Genomic DNA, 17369 nt, shown 5'->3' with positions numbered 1-17369 from the left:
CTCTATGAGTTCTTGGGAAGACTTTCTTTCTTTTAAAATAGGACACAAGACAGGGAAATTGCAGATTATACTTCTGCTTGATGTTGTCTATACATGATAAGATACCTGATAGGGCCTTCCTGGATCTGTAAGGGGAAAACCAAGAGAATTGTACCAAAATTGCACTGGAGCTCTGACTTTGCTGAACCAATGAATTTATAAGTCCTTGAGATTACCTCAGTTTTTTCAGTTGGTGAGATAACGTGTCTTTAAAGTCACCTTTAACAGAGTCTTCTTACTCATAGATGAAAGCATCCTCACTGATTTATGAAAGTAAGTTACAGTAGAAAGAAAAGAATTTTGGACTTAGAATGAGCCTTAGAGACCATTTACTCCAACCCCTTTCCTCTACCATGAATCCTCTACATGGAGGACTGACAATCTGATAGTGAGGCAAAACAGAAAAATGCACAAAACAATTATAATCACTAGTAAATGACAGTATTCTGGGACCACTGAGAAGCAGAGGTAAATTATCATATATGACTCAGTGGGCCCAGAAGACATCTTCTTCACAGAAGAATTCTAAGTCAGTAAAGGACAAATTATTTTCTATCTGCTTGGATTAAGATGGCAAGCAATAGATGTATAAAGATTTCTATTCTAGATGATAAAAATAAAAAATAATTTGCTATTTAAAGCTATAAACTTAGCTCCTTAGAGTGAGTACTTTCCTGAGGTTTTAAATACCTGAGAACTAACTTCTTTAGATACTTATCTGAATGGAATTCACAAACCAATGAAAGGTATAGGAAATCATCAGTTTCTCTAAGTCTGTGTTCAGCGTGAAATTTTGTATTAGTTGTTTGACACTTGAAATGTATATGTCTGCAGATATCAGGATACCAACAGTAGGTAGTTTTCCAGGCTATCTTGATAGATAATTACCCCAGGATAAATACATACATATGTATTTTATGTATGGATAGGTACATACATTCACAATAAAAACATTATTGTTAATTCTTGCTAACCTACATTATGCTTATTTCTTGAGTCTCTTTTATTTCTTGGTTATTTTTTAACTCACTTTTAAGCTTACATTTTAGGATTCAACTTGTTTTGGCTTTATTCTCTATCCATTGATAATGTATTCCATACCTCAGGAGAGTAGCGAAAGGATGATGTGATATAAGTAGAATGACTTCTTAACTCATTAGTTATTATGTAATCATCGAAATTACATAGATATTGTAATTTTTCTAGAGTACAATAAATATTTAACTAGAAAAAATAATTTTCTAAAATAAGTATTTAAAATATTTGTGGCAGTCAAAATTTTATTTTCACTTAGCTACAACCAATTATAAATAAATATTTCAGAAGAAGTACTTCATTAGGAGGCATGGAAACTGTGCTCTACTGTTATATCCTCTATTTACTAACTCTATGACATTGGATGACCCACTTAATTTTTTTTAGTCCTCAGTTGCTCATCTCTAAAGTGGGATAATATCTAATTTGCAAAGGCAGGGGATTGCATTAATTTATTTCTTTACTTTTTAGCTATAAGAGCTGTTTGATATCCTGTGGCTTTGCATTTTATGAGTAAAGTCATTAAATATTTTAGAGGTCTATATTTCCTAGACATTTTTTCCAGAAATGCAAATGTTCTGTAAGATGTAGTCCATCTGCACTTTTAATGAAAATTTCTTTCTGATGAAATATGCATTTTCAGATTTTTGTTGCATTTCAAAAGCTGGTTTTTATTTCAAAGAGAATGTAATCATCAGACTCACCAAGTTTGTTTTTTTTTTTAAAGGTATTTGAAACTTTGTCAAAAGCTATTTGATTTAATAGGTACTCTGTTATCTTTATTCTTTTTAAAGAAATGATGATCAACTAATTATTTTGTTAGTCACCTACTTGGGGCTGCAGGGAAAGAGCTGGATACATTTGAAAGGGCAGACAGACTTTCTGCCTGAATCTGTTGGAAAACAGGATGAACCATAGCTGTCTGGGTGGCTTTCAGTTGTGGAAATTTGTTAAGCCTAATTCATGGAGGATCTTTGAATCCTAAGAGCAGGGCTTACCTCTTTGTCAGGAGACATTGTATTTGCTATTCACCTGTAAGTGGTTATGGGTTTTGGATAAGAGGGGAGGTACTTTTAACCATTTACTTAGAAAATTCAGAAGAAGAAGGAGGATGAGTGTGAGGTTTTTAGTCTAGTCCTTCATTTCCCACAGAAAGGATTTTCAAAATCTTACCCTATGTGCCTTCAAACTCTTCTTTCTCTGACAATATTCTTAGAACCCAGTGAGGTGTTCAGTGAGGTGAGGTGTTCACCTGGCACACTTGATGAACTTGGACTGTCCCAGTGGCAGGAATCTTGGGAGAAAAAGGAAAGTTGAAATAGTCTAGAGACAGTAGAACCCTGTTCTTTCAGAAAGCGGTGGTTTCATGTGGGTCTCATAAAAACAAAATAAAACAAGTTTGGATTGGCTGCTTTCATTCCCTGGGAAAGAAAGGTAGTTTTCATGATCTCATAAGGAAGCTTTAGAGGAAGTTCACTTTTTTCCCATTTGGACTTTGGAAAAAAAATATTTTGTGTACATTTGACAATCAAACCTGTTATTTAGAGGAAATTATAGATCATTTTGATAAGGATGATTAACTCTTATTTTGGTGATAACAAACTTGCCTCAGGCAAGGGTGCAGAAAATTTAAAAAACAAGCTTTCCTGTCAGAATGGAGGCTCCTCAAAAAGTTAAAAATAGAATTACCCTACCACCTATAAAATTGCACTACTAGGTATTTATCCAAAGGATATAAAAATACAGATTCAAAGGGACACATGCACCCTGATGTTTATATCAGCTTTATCAAGAATTGCCAAATAATGGAAAGAACCCAAATGTCCATCAACTGATGAATGGATAAAGAAGAGGTGGTGTACACACACACACAGGAATATTGCTCAGCCATCAAAAAGAATGAAATCTTGCCTATTGCAATTATGTGGGTAGAACTAGAAATTATCATGCTAAGTGAAATCAGTCAGTCAGAGAAAGACAAATATCATATGCTTTCGCTCATGTGGAATTTAAGAAATAAAACAGATGACCATAGGGGTAAAAATAGAGGGAAGCAAATCATAAGAGACTCTTAACTATGGAGAACAAGCAGGGTTACTGGAGGGGACATGAGTGGGGGATGGGCTAAATAGGTGACACTTGTTGGGATGAGCATTGGGTATTATATGTAAGTGATGAATTACTAAATTCTACTCCTGAAACTAATATTACACTGTTAACTAACTAGAATTCAGATTAAAACATGAAACAAAGAAAAAATAATCTCCAACTGATTTCAGCAAAGACTTCTGTGGGCTTCTCATGTCTGTTTGGGGCAATTTGGTACCCTTAATACACCCTTTCTGTCTACTTCTGGAAGTCACAAGTGCTGTTAAAAGGGCATTCAGGTATGCAGTCTTAGGGGACATGTCCATCCATACCTTCTATTCCAATCCAACATTCCCAGCTCACATGTGACCTCTGCCTCTGTGCCTGGTCTTCTGATGCCTAATCTTCATTGCCTGGATGTATTCCCTTGATCAACCTTAGGTCTATACTCTGGTACTCTGGCCAGTATACTTTACTTTGAGGTTGGCCTAGACATCTGGGCTCTTGTGCAAATCAGCAACCAGTTCACTTGAAATATCAGCCATTACTTATAGTAATTGGAAAACATCATCTCTTAAATGAAAATATTTCATTTCTTCATTCTCTCAAGAAGGCTGTTTACCAAGGTGCTATTAGTAGTAGAATGAGCTATAATCACCTCAGTATCCTAGGCTATCAGTTGCCTATCGTAAATAGAAGACAAATGTACTAAATCTGTCATCTTTCTTTGAACTATTCTTGGAAAGCATTTGTAGGGTTTTGTTTGTTTGTTTTTAAATAAAAAAGAGAAGATGTTTGCCTACAGAGAATATACTAAAACTTCCAAGTTGTGGCCTCTTTTCTTTGTGCTGTATCAGGGAAGATACAGGGAAAAATATCTTGAGAGCAAGAACAGTTTCTTCTTAAAAGCCAACATATTTTGGGCACCTGGATGGTTCAGTTGGTTAAACATCTGCCTTTAGCTTGGGTCATGATCCTAGGGTCCTGGGACTGAGTCCTTCATTAGGCGGCCTGTTCAGCAGGGAATCTGCTTCTCCCTCTGCCCCTCTCCCCTACTCGTGCTCTCTCTCTGTCTCAAAAATGAATAAATAAAATATTTTTTTAAAAAGCCAACTTTTTTTTATTAGTAAAAGTTACAAATGAAATTTGCCAAGAATCCATAATTGTATCTAGTAATAATGACTATGTGGGGAATTTTGCAACTTGAAATATAGAACCAGGATTCTTACATTATCTGATGATTTTTATTGTGTGCTAAATAAGGAAAAAGCAAAGACACTGGCATTCAACTCTTTTCAGCATGTTGGTAAATTCTCCTACTGGATCAATACTGAGGTAATCAACATGGCATTTAAATTAATTAAGCTTTCTTTGAGTTTATATTAGAAAATGTATTTTGTTTGCTAGACATACAAACCATGTTTAAATGAGATTTAAAAAGCTTTGTTTCTTGCTGATGAATTCTACAAATCTTTGCTACATGTATCATTTCTAATTCAGGGTTCAGAATACAGAAGTCCATTTGAACATGATAATAAGAGTTGTCACATAAACAAAGATAAAAGGAAATTTAGTTGAATGTCCGTCATGGTTTGTGAACAGAAGACTGCTTATCTTGATGATTTTTCTTTTCAAAAATGGATTGCTCAAACTAAACCATATTCTGCTATTACATAGACATTTGCTTTGTTTTCTTCCTTTACAGGTCTTTTGTTTTCAGTGAAGGCTTTCAATGTAGTTTTTTTTTTCCCTTAGGTGGTAAAATGCATTTTAGATACATAATACTATTAATTTTTCCTCTTCGGAAAAAAAAAAAATCCTCTTGAGGGATTGAGCCAAAACATTTAGCTATATAATTAAGGTTTATATCATTAGAGTCACAAGCCTTCATTGAGCACATTGCTGGGCAGGTTGGTACCACCTGGATGAATGTTACCACCGGTTTATGAAGAAGGTGAAATTATATCCTGGTGCCCAGGTACCTGCCATTGAGCAAAGTGTGCCCATGGTGTCCTGAGAAGCTGTTGTGGTCGGAAATGTGGAACTGCTTGTTTTAGCTCTCTCTGTACATGTGTACTCGTTCTGAAGTGCCTGTGTTCATAGCATGTCAGTGGATGAGCCCAGAAATATGTGTTTGATAAACCAGTGTATTAATCACTTGGCTATAATTTGTAGTACCTTTCTTTGAAGTTTGAAGACTACCTTCCCAGTTTGCTTATTTCATGCAATATGAGGGAGAAAGCCGGGGAGTGGTTGCTAGGAAAAAAAGTTCTGGGATAGCTTGTGGACCAAGGAATGATATAGATTTACAGCAATATGTTAAAATGTAGGGAAGGACTATTTGACCAGATAGGATTGTTTAGTAGATATTGCAATTGTGTTCTTATTATCCCATCTTTCTCTCTCCCATTTTGTGGTGGTCTTGTGGTTAGGGGTAGAATGAGCCCTACAATACTAGGGGTGGGTCCCAATTTTTTTTAATCCTAGCAGGCTAATTACATCCTCTTTGCCCCTGGGTTCAGAGAAGAGTCTCAGCCAATCAGTGAATGCTTTCTCCAATGGTTTAGGAAAGGACCATGACCTAATTTGGGTTAGGAGATGTGAAGAGAAGTTTGCTGGGAGCTGATTAGTACTTTCTCCCCTTGTGGATAGTGTTTTGAGTAAGTGAAAGTGATGAAGGAATTTTTAAATTAAAAAAAAGTTTTTTTTTTTTTTTTGATCACACCAGAGAAGAAAGACATTGGCTAGTGGTGATTAAAAGAAAGGCAGAGGGAAGAGGGAATGAAACTAGGTCCTTGATGGCATTGTTGAGCTGCTGAATCAAACCAACACTGAAGTCTTCCATTTCTCTGAACCTTCCAGTTACATGAATCAATAAATCCTCTTTATTGTTTTAGTCAGTTTGAATTGGGTTTTCCAATACTTAGAAATGAAGAGTCTAGGCTGATACAGAATGGTAGTTTTGGAAGAATTGGAGAAAGAAATGGCTTTAACCATTTTAATTGTCCAGTTTCTATATTTAGCAAAGATTAAAACACAAAGCTGTCATTTTGCATGATTATCTGCAATACTACACTGAATGAAACATAGAAATACAGAATAGGGAAATAAATGAAATCTTGCCCAGTGGATTTTAGTTCATTTTAAAAGGCAAAAATAAATAGCTTCCTGGATGGAAGACCACAATAGTCATCATTAAAATGCTAATTATTGGTCATTTACCCAGGTGGAAATTTCTCTTTATTATTTACAAAGCCTTGTTTTGAAAATACCCATTTTGAGTAAATCCTTTTGCATGTTCTGAGTCTTTTAGGAATCAAGGGGCACCTGAGTGGCTCAGTGGGGTGAGCCTCTGCCCTCAGCTCAGGTCATGATCCCAGGGTCCTGGAATCGAACCCCCCACATCAGGCTCTCCGCTTAGCAGGGAGCCTGCTTCCTCCTCTCTCTCTGCATGCTTCTCTGCCTACTTGTGATCTCTGTCTGTCAAATAAATAAATAAAATCTTTTTTTTTTAAAGGCATCAGGAACAAAATCTTTGTTTATAGAGTTTTTATATGACTTATTTTCTCAATATGAACATGGCTCAGAGTGATGACAACATCAGTAGAAACTCAAGGGTATCTCACTCTTCTATGTGCAGGGGAGATAAACTGGGGAAGAAGGAAGTTTATCAATCAAGGTATAGATAAAAATGCTGAACTTAGAAAGTAGGCTTTTACACCAAGTGCTCTGTACCAGGCCTAGAGAAATCACTTTTGTTTTCTTTATTCAGTGAGTATTTAGTCCATGCTGTGCATAGTATACATCAGTGCTACATGGAATAGTCACCAATTTAAAAGTCACCCTCGTTTTCCAGCTCAACATCACTGCTTCCAAGAAACCTTCCCATTTTGGTCCAGACCCTTTTCTTTTATCCATTGTACTTACGAAAGGTATTATTTCATTTGATTTTGTTATTTACTATTCTTTGTTGTACTCTAATGTATATGAAATAGTAAGTTGTAGGGATTTTGGAGACCACACACTATGTGTAAGCCCCAGTCCCTCTACCTGCTAGAGGGATTGTGTGACTTCGACAGTTCTCTGGCATTTTCTGAACCTATTCTCTGAACCTTGGCTGCCTCATCAGTAGAAAGAGAATAATGATTCGTACCTTCCAGAGTTGTGGTCATGAGGTTTAAAGGACATAATGAATGTGAAGCACTAGTATCCTAGTGCTGAATAACAATTAACATTCATAATACATAATTAATTTGAATAGATTTTATATTGAGAAGTAGGTTTTTATATTAGACTAATTGTCTTGAGCCAGATGTTTTACGTTTAGTTAGGCAATAAATATTTACTAACTTGACAAAAGTTTTGGTTTGGACTTTGGAGAAAATTTAAGATTTTGAGACATTTTTACTTATGTATATAGTATATAATTTATAATCTCAATTTACCAATAATCAGGTACATTGAATTATTAAGACACTTTGCTTCTTTTAAAGTAAATGTAATGTGTTTAGCATAACTTGATTCTCTCTGTCATCCCATGATCTCTTCTGAGTAGGTATATTTACCTGTGTTTTATAGTTGTAATATTTGGGGATCAGGAAGAAGAAAAGATGTGACTGTCCATAATTGGAAGAATTGAACTAAACCCTAATTTTATGAATGTGACCTATGGATTCCTTCTGTAAAAATGACGGAGATCACCATTCATTTTTATTGTTCTTAATGACTTGTCTTTACGGATATGGCAACTACTGAAAACTCTTTTAGAGTAACATTAACTTCCTAGATGGAGTAGTGGCAGATGGGGAAAGGAAAAAGAGCTTTAAAAAGGCTTTTTGGGAGATGAGTAAAGTCTTTCAAGGCATCTGCCTCGTCCCCCTGTTTTCAAGGATTCTATTTATTTATTTATTTATTTGAGAGAGAGAGAGGGAACACAAGCAGGGGAAGTGGGAGAGGGAGAGGGAAAAGCAGACTCCCCACTGAGCAGGGAGCCCAATGGAGGAGCTCAATCCCTAAGATCATGACCAGAACTGAAGGCAGATGCTTAACTGACTGAGCCACTCATGTGACCCTGCAGGCACACATTTTTGAAAGGGTTTGTATTGATGCTGTATAAATCTAAATTTCTTTTTTTAAGGTTTTATTTATTTATTTGAGAGAGAGAGAGAGAGAGTGAGCATGAGTGGGGGGAAGGGCAGAGGGAGAGGGAGAAGGAGAAGTAGACTGAGTGGTTGAACCTGGCACCACAAGCTCAAACCCAGGACCCTGGGATTGTGATTTGAACTGAAGACAGCCGCTTAACCAACTGAACCACCCAGGTACCCCTGAATCTAAATTTCTGAAGAATTTTTGAAGAATATTAATAGTTTTTAAAAATATTCTCTGCTTTTAAGTAACAACCACTTTTTTAGAGACAGTTGTTTTTCTTCAGAAATTTATCTTGGGAAGAACTAAAAGGCAAAAACAAAACAATCAATCAGTTGAGGACAGAACTGCAACAGAGAGAGGGGAACAAGGTTTTTTAGCCTGAGATAATAGTTTCAGATGACCATAGATAAACTGATTGTTGCCCAACCAGCAGCATCATATCAACTGAATATAAAGATAATATTTCTACATTAGTAGTTATGTTCTGAGAAGTAGATGAGATCCCTAAAATAATTTCTCAAGAATTAATTGTAGCAATACTAAAAATAGCACCCTGGTATAGTTCAGCTCTTGATACGAATCAACTGAGTAGGCAAGTTTTTACAGCAAGGGCATTTTACCATCCTGTATCTTCAATGTAATTGAATATGTGGTCAGTGCTGAGTATATAAAACTGCTCGTGCAGAGTTATTTTTAACTGTGATTCAGAAGGAAGAAAGCTTATGGGTTTAGTAATGATTGTGGTAGGAAAAAAGAAATAGAAATAATCTGGTTTAGGATGAATATAAAAACCCATAAATTTTATTCAGGACTTTCTCTACAGAGTAGCCAGCACATATTCTTAATTAGTCAGGTACTTAATAATAATTTATTTGATTAGTTGGCTACACAAAAATATTTAGCTTATAAGCTTGGATACTAAGAGAGGACAAAGTCTGAAACAATGAGATCAGTGGGAAATTCTTCAGAAATAACTATGATTCAATGGTAGTTATTGATGAGAGATATTATTATAGACTAGAGATGTCACAGAAGGCATCAGTGAAGACGTTGGTCTTCCGTAGATACATGGTTAACAGGGAAGGTGAAAGCCACAAGAAGCAAGATGTATAGAATGTGCAAAGATCCCAGGTGTAGGAATAAGCATGATACTTACAGAAAATGAGGGGGGACTGTTCATCACAGCCATATTAATCTTTCCTTCCTTTTGGCGTTGATATACTTCCCATTTTTGCTGCAACCCCATTTGACAGTAATTATATACTATTTTATTTGCTTTCTATTGCTGTGTAATGAATTATCAAAAGATTACTTAACAGCTTAAAGCAACACCCAATCTAACAGTTCTGTAGATCAGAAGACCAGATAGGCTCAACTGGGTTCTCTGCTTCAGGCTTCACAAATCTGAAATCAAGGTGTCAGAAAGTCGGAACTCTTAACTGGAGACTCCAGTGAGGAATCTGTTTCCAAGCTCATTGAAGTTATTGGCAGAGTTCAGTTCCTTGGGTTGTAGGACTGAGGTTCCTGTTTCCTTGTTGGCTATCAGCAGGAAGCTTCTCTCATCTAGAGGATGCTTGCATTCCTTGCTACATGTCCTTTTCCATTCTCAAAGTCTGCAATGCCTTTCAAATCCTTTTTTATTCTTTGAATCTTTCTGACTTCCTCTTCTGGAACTAGATGGAGAAAACTGTTTTCTGCTTTTAAAAAGGGCTTATATGATTTTATTTTATATTAGGTATGCTTGGGTAATCTATTTTAAGGTCAACTGATTAGTGACTTTAATTATATCTGCAAAATGCCTTTTGCCATGCTATGTAACGTAATAATGAGAGTAACAAGAATTGCTGGAGATTTTGGGGACATCTTAGAATTCTGCCTACCACATTTACACTTGTTATTTGGGAATATCCTCAATAGGTATGTTGTTCTCCACGGAGCTCAATTGTAAGCTGCCTGAAGATAGGAAGTTCCCTTCTACTTCACTAAAGTTCTCCATAGCATTTTTAACAGCCTATTTTTGTTAAATACATTTGAATTAAATTACTTTGCTCTAGAGGGAGAAGAATGAAATGTGTCTGTTGTCTCGAAGGCTTTTTATTCATTATATTTGGGCCTTCAGTTCTAAAGCTAAGTGAAATGTCATTCAGCTGTCTAGAAACATTCAGACTGATCCAGCTAAACTGCCCAGTTATTTCAGGCAATCTGCTTTCGTGCTTGGAGGGTGATTGCTGTGGGACGTTGGGCTTTAGAATGCAAATTTCTGAAATATAGAGAAGAAAGTCATGCATGTTTTCTGGGATGTCTTCTACTGTTAAGGCTCAATAAATAAAGCTGAAATAGAGATAAAATAACATGTTTATGAGTTTTATTGTATTGGTGGATCTGACCTTTATCTTCTGATTTTATTATATGAATTAAAAACTCAGACTATCTTTCTAATTTTTTGGATGATGCAAATGTTTTGAAAAAAATTCAAAACTCCTATTACTAATAAAGGTGGGTTAAATGTATTTTAAAGTAGTACAGTAGACATTTCCTTCTATGAGAAGGAATATATGCATGCCAAACTCTGGTATCATCAGGTGGTTAGCTGTGTCATAAAAAGGGATGAGAAGGAAAAGAGAAATTATCTTTTAGAAACTTATATTTTTTCCAGGAAAAGTGAGAGAGAAAACTTGAGGCTATAGATAAAAACATCATAAGGGATAAGAAATTAGTTCAGATGGTGATTATAAACAGCATTTGAGAACTGACTCAGAAAAATAGGAAAGGTAATAACCCCCTGCCCTATCATTGGTATTAATTGTCCTGAAGAGACTTCAGTTATATTTTGTACCTCTGAATGGATAATTTTTAAAATATATTTTGTTTATTTATTTTACAGAGAGAGGGCCATAGAACACAAGTGGGGGAAACAGTATGGGATAGGGAGAAGCAGGCTTCCCACTGAGCAAGGACCCTGATGCAGGGCTTGTTCCCAGGGCCCTGGGATCATGACCTGAACCTGTTTAACCAACTGAGCCACCCAGGGGCCCCAGATCATTATTATTTTATATGGCCTTTATTTGCAAGTTGGAAAATCCTCTGCCAAAAGGGATTTATACCTTCCCAGCTATTTCCTATCTCAATTCCAAATCCAAGATTATCACCATTTTAGCCCTTTATAATATCAACAATGAAGGCAGAACATGTGTTTTAAATCTCACAAAACAAACTGAGGGTTGCTGGGGGGAGGGGGTTTGGGAGAAGGGGGTGGGATTATGGACATTGGGGAGGGTATGTGCTTTGGTGAGTGCTGTGAAGTGTGTAAACCTGGTGATTCACAGACCTGTACCCCTGGGGATAAAAATATATGTTTATAAAAAATAAAAAATTAATTAATAAAAAAAATTTCAAATGAATGTGCAAATGATATGGTGTACTTTTTTTCTGTAGAGAAAATTGATAGCCAGGTGCATCTGATATCCTCAGCAAATTCATGTTGGAGTTGGCAAGTTTTGTAGAGTCCCTGTTACCTGGCGGCCGTTCGTCTAATCACTAACTTCCTTTATGAGTAGTCCTAAAAATTAGCTTCCTCTAAGGCACACAAAAATGGAGTAATCACCTTTCATATACCAAGGTGATGCTGCCAACATTTATTATCTACACCATATTTATTGTCACAGCAAACTTGTGCTTGACTTGTTTATAGAGATAAGAGTTTGAATCATGTCTTCCTCGGTTGCCTTTTTTGGCTAGTGACAACAAAAAGACAGTAGAAATAAAAAAGCTGTATCCATGACTATGCAGATGGCAGTTCTCTGTTGCTTTCAAGGAGGCAATATTAAGAAATGAATCTTAAGAGTATAAAGTCTTTGTGCAAATGCAGTGTTTTGTAGTACCATGTGTTTCCAAATAGCCCCTAGGTCTCTGTAAAGTTCTCTTCACAGTAGAACACATGATATAACACTGACTTGTTCACTTATTATGTTTTACCATTGCCTTTCTTACATTTTAAATGAAACCTTTCCATAAATCTGTCTTTCTGGAAAGTGGTGTATTTAAACTCAGCAGTGGTACTTAATGATACAAGAACAGTTCTTTTTCTTCTCTTTAGGTGCCACTATCTAGAACAGAATAAGAACAATCTATAATAGCAAGAAGTTAAGTTCTTTGAGGAGTTTTCATTAAAATTGCAGAAATGAGTGAGCTTATATATTTGCTAAGCTGAATTTGAAATAGCTGACTAGGGATAACATGGGTAGACTCTGCTGTTTTCTTATGAACTTACTACAGAAAAGGCTATAGAAATGTCATGGATTACTTGTGGCATCATTAATATTTTAAAATGTGGCATTATAAAATATTTAAATGTAAATATTTTGATGTGAGCATCTTAATACTGTTGCAGCACAGTAAGATTAGAAAGGTCTCAAATGCAGCATTTTAATTAAATCCATAAAGAACCCTCCTTTAACTTCTATGCAAGCTCTTGTTTAAATCCAATATAATACTTGCATTTCATTGATTGCTTCCATAAATTATGTGTCTTGTAGTCACACTTTTTTCCCTTTTTTTTCAGAGACAAATGATAATTCTTCCACTTGGAGTTTTTCCTAAGCAATTTATTATAATATTAAGTTTGCAAGGACTGGTTACATGAAACTTACTGATCATATGTATATACTTCTTTGGGTTTGGAGGGACAAGTTTCCTATAGTGTCATGCACAAGGTTTTGTGTTTTGATGGAGCCAATGAAAATATTTTACTTACTTTTAACATATTTACTATATTTTTATTTTAGCACTGTGATTTTCTATAGAAAAGTGTCTTATAGAGACTTTGTCATTATTGTTAGGAGTGGCATTTTCTGAGTGTCTTAATGGGAATAAAATAGAGAATAGATAGAACACACTTAGAATGCAAATGTGTTCAAGCTCTGTGTACATATATATATGTGTGTGTGTGTGTGTGTGCATGTATATGTCTGTTTCCTTATGTAAGTACAAACTATGGTGATAAACAGCTGGTACATTAATTTTCATTCATTTTTTTCATTTATTTCTTCATTCTTTCCTTCATCCACTCAACAATCACTCACTAGGCATTTCCTATGTGCCAGGCACTGTGCCAGGTTTTGCAGAATAGAACAAAGAAACAGATACAATCTCTATCCTCAAGAAGATTACATCTAACTCAGGAAATAGATAAGCAAGATAAATCTTTTATTACTACCTAATACCTATTTTGGATTTCTTCCTTGCCCTGTGCTGTGCTCAGTCCCAGATGTATTTTATGATCAGTCTAAGGTTTGGACTTAGAATTTAGGCCTCAGACTTCATGGCCACTCTGTCCTCTACTTTCCCAGCCTTCCCTGGAGTCAGTGCTGGCCATGTGAGTCAATTCTGGCCCGTGAAACATAAGTTAGAATAAATTTTCTGGGAGGAATTTTTTGTTTTTGTTTTTGGTTTTTTTTTTTTGCCTAGAAACACTTTTATTGTCCTGGTAAATGAAGCAACACTGATGGCACAACCCCCCCTCTTCTCTTTTACCACCTTCTTTTGTCTTAAATGTGCATATGAAGCATTGTCAGATACCTGGTAACCATGAAGGAAAGACCAGGAGAATCCCAGAGATACCATGGAACTGACCAGTGCTGATAGTCTCTTATCTCTAGACTTATTATGTGAGAAAAATACGTTTTTATGTATTTGAATCACTATTAGTTAGATTCTCTGTTACTTCAAGTAAATTGAATCCCAATAGAAAGAGTAAGCGGACAATTACAGTACAGTAATAAATGCTATGATAGGGTAAGTAAAGGTGCTGTTTGAAAGTTAAAGCTGTTATAGCATAGGGAACTGCCATTAACCTTCAACCTAGAATAATAACAATCTAGGTACTTGAAAGAGGGGTTAACCATTGCTCAGTCCTTAGGGATAATTTGGTTGAAAGAACATACATGCTGGTTTGCTCAAAGGATCTGCAGTCTGTTTAAAATTTGATTGCTACTTCATGCCAGGTAAGCAAAGAACTGGAACCTTACCCCATTTCTGATCTCCCCCGTAGAATTGCTTTTGCCAACTTGCCCTCTGACATTACATCACTTGAGTACTTTGAGGGTGTTAAAAGAAATAGTCCTATGAGACACAATGTCACACTTACTGTAAGAGTGCTATGGAGGGTGAAGTCTGCTACTTCATGCAGTTTACTTCCTTTCAGATCCAGGTGAAAAACATTTCACTGTTCTTTGTATCAGGAAGAGTTGTGCCTCTTCTAAGGAACTGGTTGGTTTTATCTTATGGACACAGAGAAGCACATAATTGTTCATGTTTTCCTTCCTGGTATGACTGATGTAATTCCCAGTTTTTGGCTTGCTTCTGGCAAATAAGTAGGTATCAGTCTTCTTCCTTCATTCCTCCTCCTTTCCCTCCTCCCTCCCTTCTTTTTTTCCTGCTAATCTCATTCATGGGTTCATCTTATTATTATTATTATTATTTTTTTAAGAGAAGGAGAGAGAGGTGAGGGGGGAGGGGCAGAGAAGGAGAGGGAGAGAAAGAAAATCTTAAGCAGGCTGCATGCCCAGCACTGAGCCTGACATCACGACCTGAGCTAAAGTCAAGAGTTGGATGCTTAACCGACGGAGCCACCCAGGTGCCACCATCTTGTGTTTCTTACTTGCATATTTCTTTTCCCTTCCTAATTTATTCCTGTTTTAAAATTTGGTTTTCTTATATTTTGTGGTATTGCATGAATTTTTGCTAAATGTTTCATATCCTTGCTGGTATAAGGCAGGATATATGTGCATATATATAAGCCAGAACACATGAGAGGAAGCATTTTGCCCGTAGCACTTCAAAGTAAAACATTTTTTCTGTTCCTTGAGATAAGTGAGTTTAGAGTAGGAGTTCCTTTGAAACTATATCCTCAACATGACTCTTAATATTAATTAATTAATATTAGATCAGTTATTAATTAATTAATCAACATTAGATTAGTTATTAATATAATTAATTAATTAATATTAGATTAGTTATTAATATAATTAATTATTAATTAATTAATACTAGAGGAAAATTTTTAAAACTTCCCCAAGCCTCTCCCCGCACCCCCTCCCCCAGTTAACTTTATTTTGGCTTAAAAGTGTTTTTGGTTGACAAAGTCTGCAATTGATAGTTCTCACATCAGTGTTTGCAATTAATGTAGAAGCTTGGGGAGAGGAGGTTGGGGAATGTGTAAGGAAGATTTTCCTTTTTCTTTTTTGCGTCTTTAAGTTGTAACACCAAGTCAGACTTTTTGTGGCCTTAAAGTGTTGGTTTGAAATTATCTGGCAATCTGAGTGCTATCAGTTAAAATACTTTTCTTTTATTATCAGGGAAATTAATAGCAACCAAGTGTCTGAGCTGGAACAATTATTATATTCTGATGTCTAGCCCTTTTAACTTAATAATGGATTAATTTAATGTTAACCATACAAATAGTTGCATAGGATTTGTTATAAGAGATCTTGAGGGGCACCTGGGTGGCTCAGTCGGTTAAGCCACTGCCTTCGGCTCAGGTCATGATCTCAGGGTCCTGGGATCGAGTCCCACATCGGGGTCTCTGCTTGGCGGGGAGCCTGCTTCCTCCTCTCTCTCTGCCTGCCTCTCTGCCTACTTGTGATCTCTGTCTGTCAAATAAATAAATAAAATCTTTAAAAAAAAAAAAATCTTGAGAAGATGAGTAATTTTTTTTATGAAGCCAGAGGTATTTTTTCCTGAAAATTTTAGTGATTGCTATAAGACTTTAAGGAAATGGGCATATTTTGAACAATGACGGAAATGGGATAGAAAAATCCTAGTCAATTAGGAATTTGCCCCCCACCCCCTGGCATCCAAAGAGATTTTAAAAGAACCCAAGGGAACTCTGGCTTCCTGAGTAGGATGGTAAGCAAGTAGGGGAGGCATTTCTTCATTTATTTATTGCTATTCTGTCTCATCATAGAGACTGAGGTGAAGGTAGGGGAATTTGGTGGCTTTGCATGGAAGAGGAGAATTGGGTTGGATCCCACCTTCCCTGACCAATCTGACCAGGCATTCTGCCAAAGACAGCTGCTCAGCACTCATTTTTTCTAGATCCATGAGAGGGCAAGGCTTCCTTTACCTGTGGCTGAGCTCTCTGTTTCTCTGTTGCATGGAATCAGTGCTGACAGGGAGAAGAATCTCCCTGGGGTAGGGAGTATCACACGGTCCCCCTCCATCCCCAACACACATATACGCAAACACAGAAGAGAAATTGTCACATTAGGTTTATCTACCTCTCTGATCCTTAGGGAGCCTGGAACAGATATCCCACTACTCCAGATATTGAGGATGTGGAAATTAGAGGCTGGGAGTATTGGAGCTGGCAAGAATAGCATTTAGGTAAAGCACATTTCATTTGTAACGGTATTAAATATTTATTTAGGAAACATGGCTGAGATTATATTCTGAGAAATATATGTCTTTTATTCTTCATGTAGTTCCTATTTTTACTTCCATGGAGTCAAATGGATAATGTGCTTTTTTGTGTTTATTTTCCCAGGGGGTGAATGCAGCAGGCCAACCAGCAGAGTGATGCCGGCCAAATATTTCCTTTCCTGGCTTCTGTTTCATCAAGACTCAATCCAAGTGTTAGAGTATTTATAGGTACAGACAATATCTCATGCAGGAAGAAGGAAAGTAGAACTTTACCTCAGGTTAGTGAGAGAGTCCCCCAAAGTCTGCTATAGCACCAGCAAAGTCACAGAGGATGGGACGAGGGGGTGAACCTCTGAAATTCTTGCCTTTCCTCACACAGCTGGCTGAGACGATATTTATCATCCTTTTCTTAGGACTTGTTAGTCCAGAAGTTCACTTGAATCTTCAGAATCTTTTGCAAGGCTGCCTCTGGTCCTGTCTGCCTTTCTACTGCACACAGTTACTTTCTCTCAGTGGCTTTGCTGCTTATTCCTGTGGTCCTGCTGGCAAGCAGAGCAAAGCTTTTCTGGGGCTTTGCAGACCCATAGAACTCCGTCTGTCTCTCTCTTCTTTCTGCCCAGGAGAAATCCCCTCCCCTTTCC

The 17369-nt window shown here is 36.6% G+C and overlaps 1 long non-coding RNA gene across 1 annotated transcript; it reads left to right on the top strand.

Moving 5' to 3' along the window:
* Nucleotides 1-2921: 2921 nt before the first annotated feature.
* Nucleotides 2922-16573, top strand: LOC116591332. Its single transcript, XR_004285962.1, has 3 exons — nucleotides 2922-3040; nucleotides 15514-15525; nucleotides 16562-16573. It is a non-coding gene; the product is annotated as an uncharacterized LOC116591332 (long non-coding RNA).
* The last annotated feature ends 796 nt before the right edge of the window (nucleotides 16574-17369 follow it).

The sequence above is a fragment of the Mustela erminea genome, chromosome 5, assembly GCF_009829155.1.
Source record: "Mustela erminea isolate mMusErm1 chromosome 5, mMusErm1.Pri, whole genome shotgun sequence".
NCBI lineage: Eukaryota > Metazoa > Chordata > Mammalia > Carnivora > Mustelidae > Mustela > Mustela erminea.
This window is presented reverse-complemented; position numbering and strand designations above follow the sequence as displayed.